This window comes from Polypterus senegalus, chromosome 12 (genome assembly GCF_016835505.1).
Source record: "Polypterus senegalus isolate Bchr_013 chromosome 12, ASM1683550v1, whole genome shotgun sequence".
Taxonomy (NCBI): Eukaryota; Metazoa; Chordata; class Cladistia; order Polypteriformes; family Polypteridae; genus Polypterus; species Polypterus senegalus.
In genome coordinates this window covers 18,775,304-18,796,519 of record NC_053165.1, presented here as the reverse complement: position 1 = coordinate 18,796,519, position 21,216 = coordinate 18,775,304, and the positions used below count along the sequence as shown (strand labels likewise).

The 21,216-nt window shown below is 40.6% G+C and overlaps 1 protein-coding gene across 3 annotated transcripts in view; it reads right to left on the bottom strand.

Annotated features, from left to right (window-relative positions):
- Positions 1-21,216, bottom strand: part of pcbp4 (poly(rC) binding protein 4) — a 181,772-nt gene that overhangs the window by 146,069 nt on the left and 14,487 nt on the right. For 2 of the 3 annotated variants that reach the window (XM_039770815.1, XM_039770813.1), the window contains exon 2: positions 17,714-17,840. The exons of the other annotated variant lie outside the window; for it this stretch is intronic. The gene's annotated coding sequence lies outside the window, so the exon portion shown is untranslated. The remainder of the gene's footprint in view (positions 1-17,713; positions 17,841-21,216) is intronic. 3 annotated transcript variants of the gene reach the window in all.

The following is a 21,216-nucleotide window of genomic DNA, read 5'->3' as shown; positions in this document are numbered from 1 at the left end:
TCTGACTTGACCAACAGGTCTACAATAAACAGGGTTTTCCTGTCTATTTCTCTGCATCTACTGTATTTAGAGCAGCTGTAGACCCAACTTGATCTTAGTGTGATTGCTGAGCACTGCTCACTCACACTCTGATTAGACTGCTTTTGGAAGTTGGATTTGTGATGAAATCAGCTGCAGCATGTTACTGCTACTGTGTGTTTCATAGCCCCAGCAACCTAGGCTTAATTCCTCATTTTTGTGTCTCCCTCCTGTGCCTACTGGGTTTTCTCCTGGCACTTTGGGTTCCTCTTATATAACAAATTACTTTAAGTTTAACTGGCAACTCTAAGCTGGCTCAAGTGTGCATGTGCAGTCTTAAGCAAGTGTGCCTGCCCTACAATGGCCTGAGATTCGATGTAGAGGTAGATCCATTCTATATCTGGTTTCAGTTCAATATACTGTTGATCCTCAGAACCCGACAACAGAAATTGTGGTTCAGAAAATATACAGAAGGTATTAGCTGTTCATTTCTGCACAATAACAAATGTACAGTATTAAGAATGTAGCCCAAATAGTTCCAATTACATTTTATTCCACAAAAGATATGTGCCATGCTTTATGATGCTGGGATTTGGTTCTTCCTGACCTGACCCTAAACCTAAGATCCCTTTTAGTATCGTCAACCTGGATTGTCACAATGCAATTAAGAGTTAATTCAGTATGCAGCTGCTAATGATTTGGGCTGCTAGTTTTTACAAGGTTATTTAAAAATATTAAAGGCCCGGCGTTTGTAGTTTACATCTTTTTACGTTTATTGAGTCCCTCATTATCCGTGTATCATGTAATCTCACAAATACTACACCCTGAGTCACTTCCTTGACCAGTACTTGATTTCATTATTTATATGCCTCCAATTTTTGGTATTTTTTTTACCTTGCAGGGTTAAATCTTTGCTTTAGAGAATGCATTAGGAAATTAAATCAGCGACGTGACTCACTGCTGCAGCCTCCTCCTTCAAACTTATTGATCTGGGTCCATATGGTGTGCAGACAGGCATTTTTGCTGCGTCTGTCAGTTTCTTTGACTATTTCTTTATTACGCTAAGTAAATGGTAGGGGGATGGTCCTCCGGGGTGAGTAGGGGGATGTCATGAATTACTTACGGTACATCAGCAGATGTCAGCATTACAAAAGCACTTACACAAATTAATGCACAACCCAGCCCATACCTTTCCAGGGCAATTAGAAAGCTTTTTCTAATCGATGGTTGCAGTTTCATGTGGGACTGACTTCTTTGTTGATGTCTTTGTTAAAATCCGCAATGGCATAACTCTCACTCGCATCAGACTGAATTCAGACTTCATCGATGAACGCTGCTCTGTTACATCTATTTCTCAATAATGCACGGTTAAATCGTCCTACAGTTAATTATAGGTGATTGGACTGATGGTACACAGGATAGCACATGAGATTAATAATAAGGAGGAGAAAAATATCAGTAAACAACCAGCACCAGAATATGATATGGACGGCCAACGTGTTCTTACCAGATATATAACTGTTGTTTAGGGAGTTGCAGTAATATTTTCATACCTCTGTCATCAAAGTTCTCCTTTAGTCAACAATTTAAAGATATATGCAAAAAGAAAAACAATAAACATGCTTAAAGGCATGTGAAGAAATATATATTATTTTCCAAAATTTTAGCGATATATAATTAATAACTTTTATTTTATACCACACATTTCAACAGTGAACACCAGCCATGGGAACTCGACAAGTATACATTCATTGCACAGTTGTTTGTGAATAAATTTTTTACATTTGGAAACAATTCAAGTGACTTACATGGGGTCACATAGTGGGCATGAGATGGGAAGTATAGGGTGAGTCAAAATTATGGTAACATTTGAACGGCGGAAACAATTTATTCACAAAACATACTTCATATGTGCAAGATGATTTGCAGGAATGTCTCGACCTGTTTGCTATCATGTTCAACACACAAAAACCAACGAGCAACAGTACCATTTAAAGCCCGGGCCAACATGTTCACGGGGAATAGATGATACCACAGTCCGTATTCTGTCCTTCTCGTCATTGATATTACAAACTTTCCTTCAATACAGACGTGCTCCTTTACCATACCCCATAACCAGAAATCACTGGGTGTCAAATCAGGGGAGTGTGGAGGCCATGGCAATGGTCCACCATGACCTATCCATCGATCGGAAAAGGTGTGGTCGAGATAAAAATAATCCATTAGTGTTACCATAATTTTGAATTTAGGCAACTATGTATTTTACAGTCAAGTGGCTTATCATAAGTGTACATTTTACACTGAACGTTTACTCCTGGTCTTTTCTGACATCAGAGCAATCCTAAGATGTGACTCTGATGTGACGCCTGTTCAAATCTGACACATCTCTACAAATGGAGTACAGGTAAGAACACATTCATTTATTTCTAATCTTTAATAAGTTGTGGTGGACACCCCGATAATGTAAGGACCAGGGGAGAGACATTTTTCAGTTCACTTTCTCCCCCAGACCGATAAAAGGCAGCCTTGATTACTGAATTAACAATTCAATTAAAAGGGCAGCCTAAAGTTATGGGACACACTCTGGAACCACGGGAGGTAGTAGTGTTAAAACGAAACTGAGTGCCACTATGAACAATGCTGCACATTCTTTTTCCAACACACTAACAGTGAGGACTTTCACAAAGTGAATTATTCAGCATAACAGTGTCAAGAAACTCTACAGGGGGTCCTTCACACCAACAGCAACACACCTGCCTGATGCCTCACTGGGACTGCCATTCATCCATTATCCAACCCGCTATATCCTAACTACAGGGTCGCGGGGGTCTGCTGGAGCCAATACAGAGGCAGGAAACAAACCCTGGACAGGATGCCCGCACACCGCAGGGCACACACCCACACACCAAGCACACACTAGGGACAATTTAGGATCACCAATGCACCTAACCTGCATGTCTTTAGACTGTGGGAGATAACCGGAGCACCCGGAGAAAACCCACACAGACTCGAGGAGAACATGCAAACTCCACACAGGGAGGACCCGGGAAGCGAACCCAGGTCTCCTTACTGTGAGGCAGCAGCACTACCACTGTACCACAGTGCCACCTAACTGGGACTGCCAAATCAGAAAAATTCTTTCCTTTTTAAATTTTCTTACTTTTTGTCATTCTGGTGTATGTTAAGGCCATAGTGTGTGAGTATGCAAATAAATAAATATTATACTGTAATAATTATTTATTTATTTGTTTGTTTATTTAAATAGCTCAGGTTTCTATCTATCTATCTATCTATCTATCTATCTATCTATCTATCTATCTAGTCCCACAATTGTCTCTTGCATATATATTCATAGTATGGCATTTATGAAAGGTCACTGAATGTTGTTTTGCTCGGTGTAATTTTGTGCCTTAGGCCAATATGCACATCTTCACACAAGCTGTTGTGGGAGTCTGGATCTAAGTACCAAGTCATTTACTTGAAGCGGAAAGCCTTAAAACTTTTTCAAAAATGTCTGGATTAGATATTTTGGGATCTTGTTTACTATTAGCTAACCTGCAGTGGCGTCTCTCCTTCAGAAACAACTGGAGCATTGCCTCCTAACCATTCCCAGCAAAAATTAGTGTTTTGCAAAAAATGTAATTAATAGTAAACTAGTCTGAATTATTTAACATACTTTCTAGATGGCATGTCATTTTCTACCCCGCTTAAACCAGACCAGAGTGTCAGAGGGTGCTGGAGTCTATTCTAACTAAAATAGGGTACAAAGCTGGAACAAACCCTGAAATGGGCATTGGTCCATCACAGTACTATTAAAATGTTTATTAGCAAATCCAACTAAGTTGTCATGATATTACAATTTTCATTATATACTCAATGCAGTTTCTTATCTAGAAAAACATGTCTTTTTGGAGATGGAGAATTTTCCTTTGTGTCTGGCACTGCTAACCTGCATCTGGGTTACTTGGGCAGGACCTTTTGATCCCACATGTTTTCAACATAACGTTACACATTTGCTCATGTGCAGCAATCAAAACTTTATGGTTCCTTCTCACAAATTATATAGTTTATGCCAACATTTTGTCATTTATTGCTAAAATATGAAAAACGTTTCTGTTTTAACAATGTGTTTACACAGATTATTGTAGAAACAGAACACACATGAAATGCATGTGTTCCAAATAACGATCTATTGTTTCCACTCTAAAACTCCAGCACTTCACTCCCAGATAATCAAGGCATGAGCTAGGAGAATTCTGTGTACATTCTGCAGCGTTGGGGGGAGGCTGCTTACTGCTTGTCTTTATCGGAACATTTACAGGACAAAAGACGCTGACAGAGAGGTGTGATGGGATTTAAGGTGGGCCGGAAGTACAGAGTTTTTTCGTAGGCTCCGGTAATTCTAGTGTTAAACAGTGAATGTTTAACTTCTATTTATTAGCCATAAAGTGCATCTTTAACTGAATGAACATTCATTTGCATTTCTGCTTTCAGTGGTGAGTATTTGATTTGAGATGAAATATATTTTAATATTATGGCTTTGGTGTTTGTACTGTATGAGAAAATAATATGCACACATATTTTCATTTTTGTTGATTTGTAATGCATTTTTTGATTGACATTTTAAATTCACTTATGCTGGTAATCTAATTCATTGTGAAGTACAGACACCCTCCTCCCTCAGACACTCTCCAAATTCTCCTTGTCATTATTCCACAGCTCCTTCTATGTGACTCTAGTTATCCCTTTTCTGCCACATCCCCTGCCTGCACATTCACACCACTGAACTCTGCCTAACACTACTCACTTTGGTTCAGAGTCAATACCATCTGCAGTTACTTGCTCCAACTCTATGAGCTGATCCAAGCCAGAATGCTTCCCCAGACTCACCCTCAGTTACGTACCCAGAACAATGGATTTAATCAGGAGTTGCAGAATCATAAGGCTTGCTCTTATACATATCTCTCTCTATTGTGTGCGCTCAGTCCCTCTCATCTGATGTTGTACTCACTCTCTAACAGTAGGACTCCTTCTTCTCACGATGTCTTCTCCCCTTCTTGCAATCTGCTGACACTAAGCCCAACCAGAATTTTTATTCCAAAATCAGCATTGTTAACCTGACAGGTTTGATGAAGGGAATAGTCTCCGCACTTGTGTCAAAATCTTTTCAATACAAACCCCTACTGTTGTTTTTCATCCAATGTGAACATATATAAATCCCAGTAACGACACACTGCATGGAATACACTTGACTTGAGCATTCCTAGTTTTCATCCTCTTCTCTCTACGTTTACCATTTGTTTGCTCAGAGGTTGATGCACTTGCGGCTTCCTGAACAGCTCTTCTTTTCTCTGCCCTAGCAGCCCGCTTCTTCTCTTCTTTCGTCTGCATCTTTTCGCATTAAAACTGATTAAGTCAGTGTTTGTGTTGCAATTACTTAGTACTTTTTCTTAAATTTTTCACTTAAGCTGGCAAGTCTTCAATCTACCTCAAGAATGATTTAAGATATGAAGAGGTAGAGGAAGTGTCGGCGAAGGTGGTAGGGATGAGAACGGCGCCCGTACGCATGTGCTGCACGGCCGCCCTGCTGGCCACTGTCGAAAGTTGATTCTACAATAAAATAAAATAAAAATAAAAAGAGCAATAACCTTGAAGGTCAATCATTACCCTGGAAGAGGATAATAGACGTCAGGTAGTATATGTGTACCAAATTTCAGGTCAATAGATCAAACGGTTTTATGAGCTACATGTGATTTAAAATCCTGGATAAACAAACGAAGAGCCACGGTAGCATATTATATATAAAGATCTTCATCCAATCCAAATTTATATCACAGTCTCATACCGCCTCTTTTAATAGTAGTATCGGATTTCTACATCTTGAGCATTAACAATGTAAACAAGTCACTCAGGCTCACAAAGTGAGTCAGCAATGGGGACCGAACAGACGGCCTTGTGGATTACAGTCCAAAGCCTTAGCCGCTAGGTCACAGTAGCCTGCGGGCTTTCATAATGGTGAAGGAGCACATTCTAGTTTGTCCACGTTTTCCTTTAAAAGGTGGGGGCTTAGATCAGCCTTTTTAATGCTTATCTCCATGCACTTTAAGTTGTTAAAAATGTTCAACTAGTAGTTGAAATGGAAATTATTAAAAATATGAGTGGAACGAAAAATCTTTAAAAGCTGGGGGGGGAATCATAAAATGTACAAAAATGTATAGTTAACTGCTTTGAATGGTTGAAGAGGCAACCACAGGATATCCCTGCTGTGCAATGGATTGAGAAGTAAGCTTAGCTTGTCATTATGCGATTTAGAAGCATTACTTAAACACAAACAAAGCCACCTCTCTTAACGTTGCAACAAGGCTGTGTCAATAATGCATAAAGTAGCAGCCTACTTGGAATGAGAACTAAAGGCAGGCAGTGCTGACGAGCAGCCATCGAGGACTGCAGGGTCTTCTGGTAGGCGGCACGGTGCCACTTTACTTCTCGCCTTTCTTTGTGCCAAGGATTGTAAAAGAAACTTTTGAGAAAATTATAGCTCCATCTGCTGAAATAAATATAACCAAGCATGCAATGCAGCCCTAGAATGAATATCAGCATTACACACGCCTAATTCAAAAAAAAAAAAAGAAAATTGTGAAATTAAAAATAGTAACTTCTAAATATGGAAATGACAGGGTAGGGAAACAGGAAGTCCAAAGGTACAGTTTTGTTCTGTGTAATTTGCCGCTAATAACCATCCATGCTGAATATAATAATGAGGGCGTACGCACATTTTCTCTGAACAATAAGCAAGATCTCCCGGGTGCAAACGATTTGGAAACCACAGCAAAGATCTGTTGCAATTAGTTTTTGACTTTGTTCTTGAGAGTCTTTTGAATGTCACTAAGACAGCCCTGGAGGCTCACGAATCCAAATCAACTGCTATAAATCTTAACTGAGCTCTTCTCTCTCTAATAAAGCCCCGGTTACTAAAACTCTTTGCCACCTGATATTGTGCCTTTAATTAGAAAATGAATCAATAATGATTGCATTCTTTGTTTTCTGTAGGCAATAGCCGAACATAACAGCCAACTCTGCTTGAGTGTCAGCCCCAGAGACAAATCATTGATCTCTGTCGGGTGCACAAATAATAAAATAATGGAAATTAATTGGCAGCATTGTGCAAGGTAGGGAGGCGACCTAAATTTGCTATGTAAACAGACAACACAAAAATGAAAGCTGATTGGCACGCATATCTTACATTTTTTTCTTTTTCATTATGCCTCAGCTATTTTGACTAATAAAGTCAAAGTGTTCCACACAACGTGCTTTGATTCAAGTCGAATGCAGACTTTACTTTTTCACCGATTTTCATTGTGAGACGACCTTGCTGTAGGAGCACAAAGCTGTTTGCCAAGAAACTGCATTTGCCATTAGCTGTCCAACTTCGTTCCAGTGTTATTGCACCTTGTGCACGGTGATAATTGTTTGCTGTGTTCTTTAGGATTCAGAGGGTAACAGTGGTGCTTGAAAGTTTGTGAACCCTTTAGAATTTTCTATATTTCTGCATAAATTTGACCTAAAACATCATCAGATTTTCACTCAAGTCCTAAAAGTAGATAAAGAGAAACCAGTTAAACAAATGAGACAAAAATATTATACTTGGTCATTTATTTATTGAGGAAAATGATCGAATATTACATATTTGTGAGTGGCAAAAATATGTGAACCTCTAGAATTAGCAGTTAGTTTGAAGGTGAAATTCGAGTCCGGTGTTTTCAATCAATGGGATGACAATCAGGTGTGAGTGGGCACCCTGTGTTATTTAAAGAACAGGATCTATCAAAGTCTGCTCTTCACAACACATGTTTGTGGAAGTGTATCATGGCACGAACAAAGGAGATTTCTGAGGACCTCACAAAAAGAGTTGTTGATGCTCATCAGGCTGTTAAAGGTTACAAAACCATCTCTAAAGAGTTTGGACTCCACCAATCCACAGTCAGACAGATTGTGTACCCATGGAGGAAATTCAAGACCATTGTTACCCTCCCCGGGAGTGGTCAACCAACAAAGATCACTCCAAGAACAAGGCGTGTAGTAGTCTGCGAGGTCACAAAGGACCCCAGGGTAACTTCTAAGCAACTGAAGGCCTCTCTCACATTGGCTAATGTTCATGTTCATGAGTCCACCATCAGGAGAACACTGAACAACAATGGTGTGCATGGCAGGGTTGCAAGGAGAAAGCCACTGCTCTCCAAAAAACATTGCTGCTCGTCTGCAGTTTGCTAAAGATCACGTGGACAAACCAGAAGGCTATTGGAAGAATGTTTTGTGGACGGATGAGACCAAAATAGAACTTTTGGTTTAAATGAAAAGCGTTATGTTTGGAGAAAGGAAAACACTGCATTCCAGCATAAGAACCTTATCCCATCTGTGAAACATGGTGGTGGTAGTATCATGGTTTGGGCCTGTGTTGATGTATCTGGGCCAGGACGGCTTGCCTTCATTGATGGAACAATGAATTCTGAATTATATCAGAGAATTCTAAAGGAAAATGTCAGGACATCTGTCCATGAACTGAATCTTAAGAGAAGGTGGGTCATGCAGCAAGACAACGACCCTAAGCACACAAGTCATTTTACCAAAGAATGGTTAAAGAAGAATAAAGTTAATGTTTTGGAATGGCCAAGTCAAAGTCCTGACTTGACCAATCAAAATGTTGTGGAACGACCTGAAGCGAGCAGTTCATGTGAGGAAACCCACCAACATCCCAGAGTTGAAGCTGTTCTGTATGGAGGAATGGGCTCAAATCCCTCCAAGCCGGTGTGCAGGAATGAGCAAAAGTTACCGTAAACGTTTAGTTGCAGTTATTGATGAAAAGGGGGGACACACCAGATACTGAAAGCAAAGGTTCACATACTTTTGACACTCACAAATATGTAATATTCAATCATTTTCCTTAATAAATAAATGACCAAGTATAATATTTTTGTCTCATTTGTTTAACTGGTTTCTCTTTATCTACTTTTAGGACTTGAGTGAAAATCTGATGATGTTTTAGGTCATATTTATGCAGAAATATAGAAAATTCTAAAGGGTTCACAAACTTTCAAGCACAACTGTAAATAACATTTGATGGATGAACTCAGTTTTTCTATCAACCCTACTTACTTCAGCAATCAAAATAATACACTTTGTTGCTAAAATGACTGCAAACATTATTTAAAGGTCAATATATTACCAAATACGCACGTCATCCCTGTGCCATTTTTGAACGCTTACGTGATTCGCAATCATCTCTCTTGCAATTTTTTCACAAATCCACCGATAATAAATTTTGGGTTCTAAATCTATTGACTGCGGTGGGCTGGCGCCCTGCCTGGGGTTTGTTTCCTGTCTTGCGCCCTGTGTTGGGTGGGATTGGCTCCAGCAGACCCCCGTGACCCTGTAGTTAGGATATAGCGGGTTGGATAATGGATGGATAGATAAATCTATTGATAATTCCAGCTAAGCCAGTCATCTTCACACCAAATTATTATGAAAGCTTCACTGATTTAATAGAGACCTCCCATTAAATAATTTCTTGGCTATCTTAAGAGAAGAGTTTAAGTATTACTTCCTTTTGCCATGGTTTACTTGTGCAAGATTGCAGGAGACTGTGTTTGTCATTAGCTGCCCATCTTCTTTCCAGTATTGTTGCTCAAATATAATTGTTTACTGTGTTCTTGAGGATTAAAAAGGTTAAACAACATTTGACATGTGAACTCCACTGGCTTTTTGTTATTATGCAGCAACCAAAACAAAGTATAGAAATAGATTTGATGCTACACCAGATATCTGGTACATCTGATATCAAAAGAATTTGTGATTCTATGGCCTAGAAATGTAGATCATGTGTAGGTCCTGCCCCAAGTGGAGGAGTTTAAGTATCTCGGGGTCTTGTTCACGAGTGAGGGAAGAATGGATCGTGAGATTGACAGGCGGATCGGTGCGGCATCCGCAGTGATGCGGGCTCTGCATCGGTCTGTCGTGGTAAAAAAAGAGCTGAGCCATAAGGCAAAGCTCTCAATTTACCAGTCGATCTACGCTCCTACCCTCACCTATGGTCATGAGCTATGGGTAGTGACCGAAAGAACGAGATCGCGAATACAAGCGGCTGAAATGAGTTTCCTCCGCAGGGTGTCTGGGCTTTCCCTTAAAGATAGGGTGAGAAGCTCAGTCATCCGGGAGGGGCTCAGAGTAGAGCCGCTGCTCCTCCGCATCGAGAGGAGTCAGATGAGGTGGCTCGGGCATCTGATCAGGATGCCTCCTGGACGCCTCCCTGGTGAGGTGTTCCGGGCAGGTCCAACCGGGAGGAGGCCCGGGGAAGACCCAGGACACGCTGGAGGGACTATGTCTCCCGGCTGGCCTGGGAACGCCTTGGGATTCTCCCGGAAGAGCTGGAAGAAGTGGCCGGGGAGGGGGAAGTCTGGGCTTCTCTACTTAAGCTGCTAACCCCGCGACCCGACCTTGGATAAGCGGAAGAGGATGGACATGGACATGGACATGGACATGGCCTAGAAACACAAATCTCATTATAAATTGGCTTTTGATTCTTTTCGAAAATATAATCTGTTGTTTGTTACATTAAGTATTACAATGTAAGTGCAACTGTAGTTTTCTTATAATTTCTATATGAATATTATTGTGCTGATTTTGCTTAAATTAAGACCTGTGTATTGCTCATTTATATTTTGTACCACTAATATAAGTGTCCCAAAAGTATATTACGCTTCGTGAAGTGTTCTATAGCAAAAATGTTTGGGAAATGCTGCTCTATGTTCTTGAAATAAATCCCTTTAATCTCAGGAATTTTCCCAAGTGACCCATCTACATGGAGGGACAACACATTTTACAATAACCTTTCACCATCCAAACACTCATCATATGTAGACTAAATCACACTCCAAAAAAATCCCTGATGGCGACGAACTGGCAACTAAGCTGGTGAATTGCCTCTGTTGCCTATAATGTCATCTGAAGACTTCATGCAAACGTTTTGTGGCTAATATTTCCACTCCTCAATTTTTACATCTTCCTCAAGTTCAACCCAAGTATTCAAATTTCTCTTCCTACCAGTCTTCAAGTTGGACTTACCTTTCATCTTGCCTGTGGCTGCCTATACGTCTTAAAGGAATGCTCTGCCCATAAAGATATATTTTTAATATGTTACTCACCCCATTTGGTTTGTACTGTTGGTACAGAGGATTTTGTAATCTGGTGTTTTTGTGGAAAACAGAGATAACACACGTTTTGGTACAATAGGAATCTGTGAAGAGCAATGCTGAACCACAGCAAACACTATCAAAAGTCCATGATACTCATCTCACATAATCCACACTTCAAATCATTTAGTTGTATGCTCACAATGGGCAAAATGCAGGCATTTGTTTTTCAGAAATATTGTTTCACATAGGACTGTCTGATTGAAGACCCGCCTCTTCCCCCCATTTATTGGTCAAGAGTCCTGTTGTCAGTTCACCTCAACCACTAGTCTTTACTGTTGTTGTATATTTTGATCAATTTGGTATCACAGTGATACACTCACTACCCAGCTCACACCAGCTCTTCATCTCCACGTAAATCAGTGCCCCACACCCCTAGAACCTCTTGATTTGTGTTTCCACCCCTTACAAAACTAATATCACATTTCAAGATGAAAAAGTCAAATTTCTTATTTTTGAACCACAAATTGAACCACATACAGTACTGTGGTTGAACAAATTTGAGCTAAAAAATAAGTTTTTAACTCAGTGTATAAATTTTAAGTACAAATTGAGTAATTTACCTTTATAAATCTTAATAATCTTGCAAATGTGTCTCCCTGAAAGCATAGAGATTCGAATGACATTCCAGGTTTTGAGCTATCCTGTGAATCAGCAAGCACTGTGAGGAAATGACACATGGTCTCCGATCAAGGTGTATGGAAGAACTGGGGACCCTGTTGATGCAACAGGTGCCGGCGTCCCGCCATCAATGAAACAAAGTCAATGAGCTTGTACTGCTTGTACAATGGCAATGCACTGTGAATATGTCCTGGACATCCTGCACTATAATACTGTGTGCATATATTGTGAGCTTTTGTCTCTCATAGACCTGTGTGATACTTCTTGTTGAGTAATTTTAAAAAGCAGCAAGACAAATTCAAGTATGTGAGGGAGGATAAAGAGAGTAACTGTGGCGTGTGCCTGGGGCTGCTAACTAGTCGGGACGCCCAGGAGGATCAGAGGAGGGCTTGCGCCTCCTCCAGACCACGAGGGGGCGACCACCCTGGTTGTTTTGGGGACCTCAGGTAGAGAGCTTGGAAGCTCAACCCTGTAGGGGCCCGTGGTCACCGCCAGGGGGCGCCCCCAATGCCTAGAGAGCTTTGGACCTCAGCCCTTCAGCCACACCTGGAAGTGCTGGGGGGGAAGCGGATTGGGGACACCAGGAGTGCTTCCGAGTACACAGCAGGTGCTTCCGCCACACAGGGGAGTGTCGGCGGAAGGTAACTGAAAGACACCTGGAGCACATCTGGGTGGTTATAAAAGGGGCCACCTCCCTTCATTCAAGGCATGGAGTCGGGAGAGAAGGAGACAAGGTCTTGGAGGAGAGGACAAGGAGGTGGCCTGAAGCAAAGAGGCAGTGTGAGGCCTGGACTTTGGGGAGTCTTGGGGGTTGTGTGGCACTTTATTAATTGTACATAATAGTTGTAAATAAATGTGTGGTGGTGCATTTAACATGTCTGCCTGTCTGTGTCCGGGGCTTAGTCCACAACCCAGAGGAAAACCCCCACAGACAACAAATTGATATATGGAAGCTGGATTCATATTATTTTGATTATGATATGTATCCATAATTATAGATAGATAGATAGATAGATAGATAGATAGATAGATAGATAGATAGATAGATAGATAGATAGATAGATAGTATAGTAGGCAGGATTAGATAGATAGATAGATAGATAGATAGATAGATAGATAGATAGATAGATAGATAGATAGATAGATAGATAGATAGATAGATAGATAGATAGATAGTACAAAGCTGAACAAATAGTTTGATAACCAGGCTAAAGACAAAGCCTTAAAAATCCACAGTGACAAGGTTCAACCAAGTCCCGTGTAATTGAGATAACAAGGGCCAACACGTCTATTTTTTGTGCTATAATAATAATGACAGATATTGATTCATGGCTGACTAGTATTTTTCTTATTCATTTTTATGTGTGTCTCCCAAGTCAAATTGCTCAGATGAGCCAAAGATGCTGGATCACTGGAACCATGGGACTGCGCAACATATGTGCAAAATTGCAAAATTGAAATGTTGCTTCATTAGATCAAGTCTGTATATCCACTTTAAATTTAAGCACAGTATGTAATTTGTCAGACACCAGTACTTCTGGAGCATCTTGAAGGGCATTAGAGATACATGTGATACTATTCCCCAGAGAGTGGGAGCACTTTCACTGACCTTCTCTTCCCTTTTTGCCCGCAGAACAGATAATTCCTGACAGGAAGAGCACTGATGTCACTTCCACATTCAGTCAATAAGTCCCTCCCTTTCCACCATGGGACACATATAAGCATCAGTGAACCCAGAAGTTGGAATTCATTCAGGAACCTGCATCGGGTCTGGAGACATTGTGGCTCCAGGAACAACTTTAATACAGAGATCACTTGACTGTCAACTTCAATGAAACTGTGTTACTTACCTTTTTTTTGTTTTTGTGCAATAAATAGTTTTTTCAGACTGGTATCCCAACACTTCAACATGTGTCTGTCTTATATCATATAAGGTAAACCTTTTATCCAAATCACCTTTCAAATTATTGTACAGTTATAGCACGAGGAGACTATGTGACTTTTTCAATGAGACTACAGAGTTGGGGGACAAAGTGACAAGCTTATATTTCATTATCCAAGCTTAAACATTCAGCCATACTTCCCATTACACAACATTAACTGACTAAATGATGAAGAAACTGATAAAAATCAAATCACTGAAAAAAAATGTAATGCATTACTTTTGAGTTTCACAGAAATAAAACATGAAGTTACATACAGTATAACACATTGTGTTCTGTTATATGCAAAACCCAGCTGAGCCTGTAGGGTCTCACAGGGCAAAAATGTACTGCAAGGAAAATAAAAGGATGAAAAAAGAAATTAGTATAAATGCAAATGTAAATGACCAGCAGAAGTTCAAGAGGACAAAGGAGCTGTTGACTCTGCTGAAACAGCAGATGTGGAAGTGAAGGGAATATGCAAGCGGGGTTGGGCAGATGGGAATTCTTCCTGTGTAGTTTGGTTGCTCAGCATCTGTTGGCTAAGGTTAGACAGATGGGAGGACACTATAAATTAATTTATTAATTACAAAAAGACAAATTAAATTGCATTCTAGCATTGAGAAAGAAGGGCTCCATTGTAAAAATTTTCTAAATCAATATCTGCTTTTATTTCTTGTAGACCCAATGAAGATGCCCTTCAGTCCATAATAGGTGTTATTTATTTTGCAAAAATGTTAAAAATATTACTCGAGTTCAAGAGTTTTGACACGTAGAACCATTTTCTGCTTCACAATATATAATGATGAAAGTTTAGAAAGAAAATCCACTAAACAAATAAGGAACACTTTAGGTGACTGGAAACCACCCAACAAAGGTTCCTGAGGTACACCATTTTTTTAGGGGATATGTGTTGTGAGCCTTGCTGGGAAAAAGGGGGCATGGAAAACTGATGGATGGATGGATGGATGGATGGATGGACGTTTATCAGAAAACCAGTAGGAGCATAAACATGTTTGTATGGGTTAACAGTAGTAGTGAGCAAAACAGGGAAGTTTTAACTTGCGTAAAGTATTGTCAGTAAAATATGTTTTACTGACAATATCATGAAACTCTCTAAAATGAGTTCCTGGTGATTTTAAAGGTTATTTTGGGGTAGAAAACAAGAAATACTTCTTCCGAAAAACTCATGCGCACTTCCATGTTTACCTGCATTTTTTCCTGTTGTCACACAAAGGTAATTACCTGCATACTTATCAAAATCAATTCTATGTCCATGTCCATTTAAACACTTAGCAGATATATTTGTCCAAAGTGAATTACAAAAGAGATCCATGTAATCGAGTAACATCAGTCTGGGGGACTATTTGGGAACAAGAGTTACAGGACGAGGTTACCAAGTTGGTCATCACAAGCGAAGAGTTCAGAACAAAATGCAAGCTCATTACAATTCCTAGGTTACAAAACCTAATCAGTTAGACAGAAATTTGCCAAACAGGAGAGGCTTCAAATGCTGCTTCTTAAACACATTGAGGGATTCAGAATTTCCAATGGAGGTAGCCTATCCAAAATGCTATGCCTATCGTTCTATCACTGTGGAGGTGCAGTGCGTTTTCTAAAAAATGTGACATGCTGCATATTTTCCACACAAAGACACACCAACATGCAAATTACTGTATTTTCTCTACTGGAAAAATCTAATAACATGGAAAGTCACTGGCATCCTCACCCTCCCAACCATTACCTAACAACTGCTGGAATCACATGCAGTGTCATTTCTGTCTCTGATGCATCTTTAGGATTGTGAATGCCAAGACTTTCATTATCATTAGAAAAATGGACACCTTCTTACCAGTACAAACACATCTCATTCCTGATGACTCAACAAAACATCTACACAAGACAGGAAATGAGTCTCCTGTTTTTTTCCTGATTAGAGGTCTATACTTAAATACTAAATGACAGGTAGATGTTGTCCCATGTGCACAAATCGGGAGCACCCAGGTGTATATTTTTTGGTAAGGACTCACAAACCAGGTGAGTGGTCGCCTAACAGGTTCTTGTTTTTCTCACAGCCTGAACGACAAAGCCCACTGATGTTACTATCCAGTTCAGCCACATAGTTCTTACTTCTTCTACCAAAGAACAGAACTAACATTCACAAACCAGATTCCAGAGGGCACGGATGACCGAGAAATCCCCAAAAAACAAAACCTAACAAGAAAGGCTTCAATGAGCAACATCCCCAATCATTGCCTGCTATTTGGACTTTTTATTTTTGTACAGTTTGATCGCATTAAACGGGGTACTGGCTGGTCTTCACCTTTTACCATCTGTCTCTTATTCTTTCTTGAATTACAATTTATTCAGAATCAATGCATGAAAATTCTCCCAGACTAGAAGTAAGAGCTTTCTTCTTGTGTCAGTGGCACGTTTTGCAGAAAGTGAGATGTCATTTATTTTTTTACAAAATTTTTTTTTGTGACTTTCACTGTGAATTCAATTTTAAGCAAATTGTTTTGCTCATCACTAGTCAAGAGTCTTGAGTAAAATATAATCTGTTTGATATTTTCTTTTGGTTTAGCAGACACCGTTGTCTAAAGAGACTCATAAATTACTCCTTCCTCCATTTTACAGTTACAGATTCATGGAAGCTGGAGTTTGAGCACAGAAGAAGTAACCAGCCTGGCATGGGATGACAGTCAATTAATCCTTCCAGTCCTCCATCACCCATTTTATAAACGTACTCATTTGTTTGTAGCGATTCACTGAGCTAAAACGTAAGCCATCATCATTGGGGCCAAAGTGAGAACTGACCCTCAATGAAATGCTTTGACCCCAATACATTACAGTACATGACACTGAGCCAGTTCAACCAACATGCATGTCTTTGAGAGGTGAGAGCAGCGGTCAAATAGCGATGATGAAGATGGTGCAGTGCATAGGAGCTCACATTGGTGTCAGGTCAGGTCAGGTTGGGGAGCATGCATTGGTACAGCACGTTGCTGCACCCACCGCACAATGAAACAGCTTGGGATCCCGGTCGCCAACCCCCCAGGAAGACACGCAGCCCTGTCCCACCATCTGGAAATGACCCTCTATCTGCCACAGCCAGGTGTTACGTCAGTGTCCCATTGGCCTGGTCCAGCCACTTGAGTCCTCAGCAAAGAGTTAGATCACCCTTGGGGAATCACGCCACATGGCCCTAGTGCCGTAACTGACGCTTCCTCACAATGCAGGTAATGTGCCTCGTTTAGGACTCCATGAGCAACACAAAGTCAAACCAACGGTACTCAAGGATTCTCTGAAGAGACACAGTACTGAAGGAGCCCAGTCTTCATCTCAGGTCACTGGATAGCATCCATGTCTCAAAGCAATATAGCAAGATAGGAAGCACCAGTACTCTAAACAATTGGACCTTCATCCCTTTTGCAAAGGTATCGGGAGCCCAACACAACTTTCCAGCAACCTCATGACCCCCCATGCTCTCCCAATCCGTCTACTGACTTCATAGGAAGAGTCACCAGAGACATGAATGTCATTGCCAAGGTTGACACTCTCTCTGCAGGCAGACACACTGCTGATGGCTGTGCCTAAGAGGTCATTAAAGTCCTGGATAGTGTTGTGGAGTCCCATAAACAGCCTCACTTATTTATGTAATAATCTCGGCTGTTCACAGTGGGTGAAAGTACACAACTCTGTTTTCAAGAAGACTCCAGCCCCACCATCATGACAGATTCAGGTACAGCACTCTGCACTGAAAAGAGACTCCCAACCATCTTCCCCTTAACGATCACGGCAGATTAAAATATAGTGCTCTGTCTACAAGGGAGGTGAAAGCTGTTAAGCGCCATGCTGACTGAGGCATATAGCTACAGGGACAAAAAAAACCTCCTGCATACTCACTTCAAAACAGCTTGTTGTGCCCCCGTGTGGGAGGCAACCAGGGTACTTAGGAAAACCCGCACAAACAAATGGATGTTATGAAAAATCTGCACCAATTAAAAGCAGGCCAGGAGTTCATGCGACATTCCTGGAATTATAAGAAAAAAAAAGAAAGAAAGAAAGAAAGAACTAATCAGTGTGTTCACAAATAACGTCGACATAATTTTAATAACATAAACTCTTTCTGTAAAAGCCACTGACGACACGTGAACCTGCACCAATGTTATTTTAAGCTTCACCTTTGCATAATGTGTTGAACAACCGAAAAAAAGCCCAAGATTTATCTCCACAGACTGACGCAAGAACAAGTCCAGCAGGCAGCAGCTGTGCTCATATTTTTTAACTAAAGCACTTAGCTCCGCTAAATTCATTGTACAGCTCTTATATCATCAGTGCCAGTTGTAATTTCACAGAGTGGATGATACCCGGGGTGAGAATGCATGTGAAGGGCAATTACTGTAAGTGGTAAGAAGCCGAGATGGAGCAGATCCACAGGGCTCACTGTCTGGGAGCCAACAGAGTTTGGCCAAAAATATTAAAGTCCTGGCACAAAAATAAAAATAATAGTTAAAAATGACTGAGTGAGTTCTTAAATCTCCACATACAGCTAAAGCCGTATAAAGAATATTAAAAAAAATGTAAAAATAAAGAATATTAATATTAAATATATAAAAATTAAAGAATGTAAAAAAAAATAAGCAACAACAACAGGAAGAAAAACAAGTCACTAAGTGCTTAGTGTAAGTAGGCACGTCCTGGTGAATGTCGCTATTATAAATGGTGGCATGGGCAAAGGGGCGGTGACGGCTATTAGACAGTATTTATAGTAATGGAGCTCGGTGCCAGCATCGAGCCCAGTTCAAGAGACTATTTAAAGCACAACAATTTGAATGCTATCCTTGTCAACGTCCAAAACTCGTCATTAAAGATGATAACATCATTTTGTAATATTTCTCAAATCTAAAGAATATTCAATATGTGTCACGCCAACCTCTTTATCTATTTCCGTCATACATGCTTTTGTGTGGCTAATGTGTTAACCTGTGCGGTAGTGTTTTTTACATTTCTTTATATTTGAAAACATTATAACAGAACACCTCGATCAAGAATAAGATGAGCACGTAGTAAGTACGACAGCATGCTCTGAAAAACAATCAATTCAACCACCACCAGAAGAAGAAAGCTTTACAGCTAGACGGCCCCATCTAAAATGGTTCTTCATATCGGATAAAACAGCAAGTAAAATATAAAAAGGTTAACGACAGGCTTTAGGAATACCTGAATGACTTCAGATTTTCCAAACAGAGACAATACTGAATCATTATATAGCGCCTTTCACAGTCAGCACAGTCACTGAGACTTAACACAGCATTCTCATCCAATTCAGAGTCTAGCAGCACCAGGCACGAGGCCATTCCAGGGCCCATTCATGCACATGAACACACCATGCAAGGTACAGTCCAACTTTGTGCTGACAAATATTTCTGGTTATTCTTTAATTATTCATGAAATTACAATTTGTGTGTTCTCTTCACTAATTTGGAATCATTCTTTGACCTAATCTGCCTGTCTTTGGTGATTGGAGGTTGGGGGCAAAACCAGGTTACCCTGGGAAAAACGCACTCAGAGAGACTCCAACTGGGCACCAAATTTTAACCCAGGATGCTCGTAATTTAGGCGGCAGCTCTACCTACTGTGCCAGTGCAGGCCAAACTTGTTTAATCCATCCATCCATTTTCCAACCCGCTGAATCCGAACACAGGGTCACGGGGGTCTGCTGGAGCCAATCCCAGCCAACACAGGGCACAAGGCAGGAACCAATCCTGGGCAGGGTGCCAACTCACCGCAGGAACTTGTATAATTCAAAGGATAATTAAAGCAAAACCAAAAATATTTTTCAAGCCAAGACTGGGCTGTAGTTAGGATATAGCGGGTTGGATAATGGATGGATGGATGGTTGGGCTGTATCTTGCATGGGGTGTAAGCAGAGGCGTTATGCCTTCCTATGGAAATTTGTCTGTGCGCTGCCTTTGTAAATTTCATGTTCCTAAACAAAGGCAAGGAACACATTCACTCAAATCCGAATTCAAAATGCTCTGCCTTTCCACACATCAGAAACGGTGAGAGGTTCAAATCCCATCACTGGCTCAATGCATCATTACACTTGTCTAAAGTCTAAATGTGCAGTTCTGTATTTCTAGGCAAATTACACTCTGCAGTACGTGAAGTGCACTCTGTGGTCATGATTCCCGCCTAAACACACTGTTTAAAATAAAAACTGTGCATTTATTTAATTATAATATTCAACAAGAACTCAATAAACAAGACAAAGACATATACTGTATATCTGTAATTACTGCATGATGGAACATGAAATAAGAGTAGCTCGGTGGCATAGTAATTAGCACAGCTGACTGACAGCTCCAGAGGACTGGATTAAAATTCCAGTTTGGTGTTTGCCTGTGGAGTGTCTGCACACTCTCATCCTGTCATTGGTATGGACTTTGATTGACAAAGCTAAATAAACAGAACTGACATGTTCAGGTCTGATTCCTGCTCTTTCTGTGATACTGCCAGCATAGGCCTAGGCCCCCCAAATCCTTAAAACTGGTTGGCAAATACAATTGATAGATAGATAGATAGATAGATAGATAGATAGATAGATAGATAGATAGATAGATAGATAGATAGATAGGGGGCGCTCTCGCTCCCTTGAACCCCTGTCCACGACTCCAGACACCAGGTAAAAGTCCAATTGTTGACTTTATTTTGTTGCCACAGTGTACAAAGCACACTCTCCACCACAATACTCATATAATAACAAATACTACAATAATAAACACAATAAACCAATCCTCCAGCTCCCGGACGCGTTGCCACCCTTCCACCCAGCTCAGCTCGTCGTCTGGGAGCTCCCACAGTCCCTTTATATTCCCTGACACAGAAGTGTTCTCAATCCCCAGTCCATGTGATCCTCAGTCACTTCCGGGTCAGGTAAAAGTTCTTTTCTTCACCCCGGAAGCCCGTCGCTCTTCCTATGATAAACTTCCGGGTCATAGGGCACAAATGAGTCCTCGGTCCTCCCTGCAGCACCCTCTTGCGGCCCCTGAGGTATCCAGCAGGGCTGAGGATAAAAACTACAGCATCCATGACTCCCTGCTGGTCTTCAGGGCACTTCCATACTGCAGGGAGGGCTCTATCTGGCGGCCTGGGGGTATTGGCCGAGATGACAAGCCGGCCAAATATCACAATAGATAGATAGATAGATAGATAGATAGATAGATAGATAGATAGATAGATAGATAGATAGATAGATAGATAGATTTTAGTATATATATATATATATAAAAACAACTTCTGTCTGTATGTCTGTCTGCTTTTCACGAGAGAACTACTTAACGGATTTAGATTGGGTTTTTTTCTATAATTTGCTTGAACATTCCAGTTGATTTTGCGACTTCTCT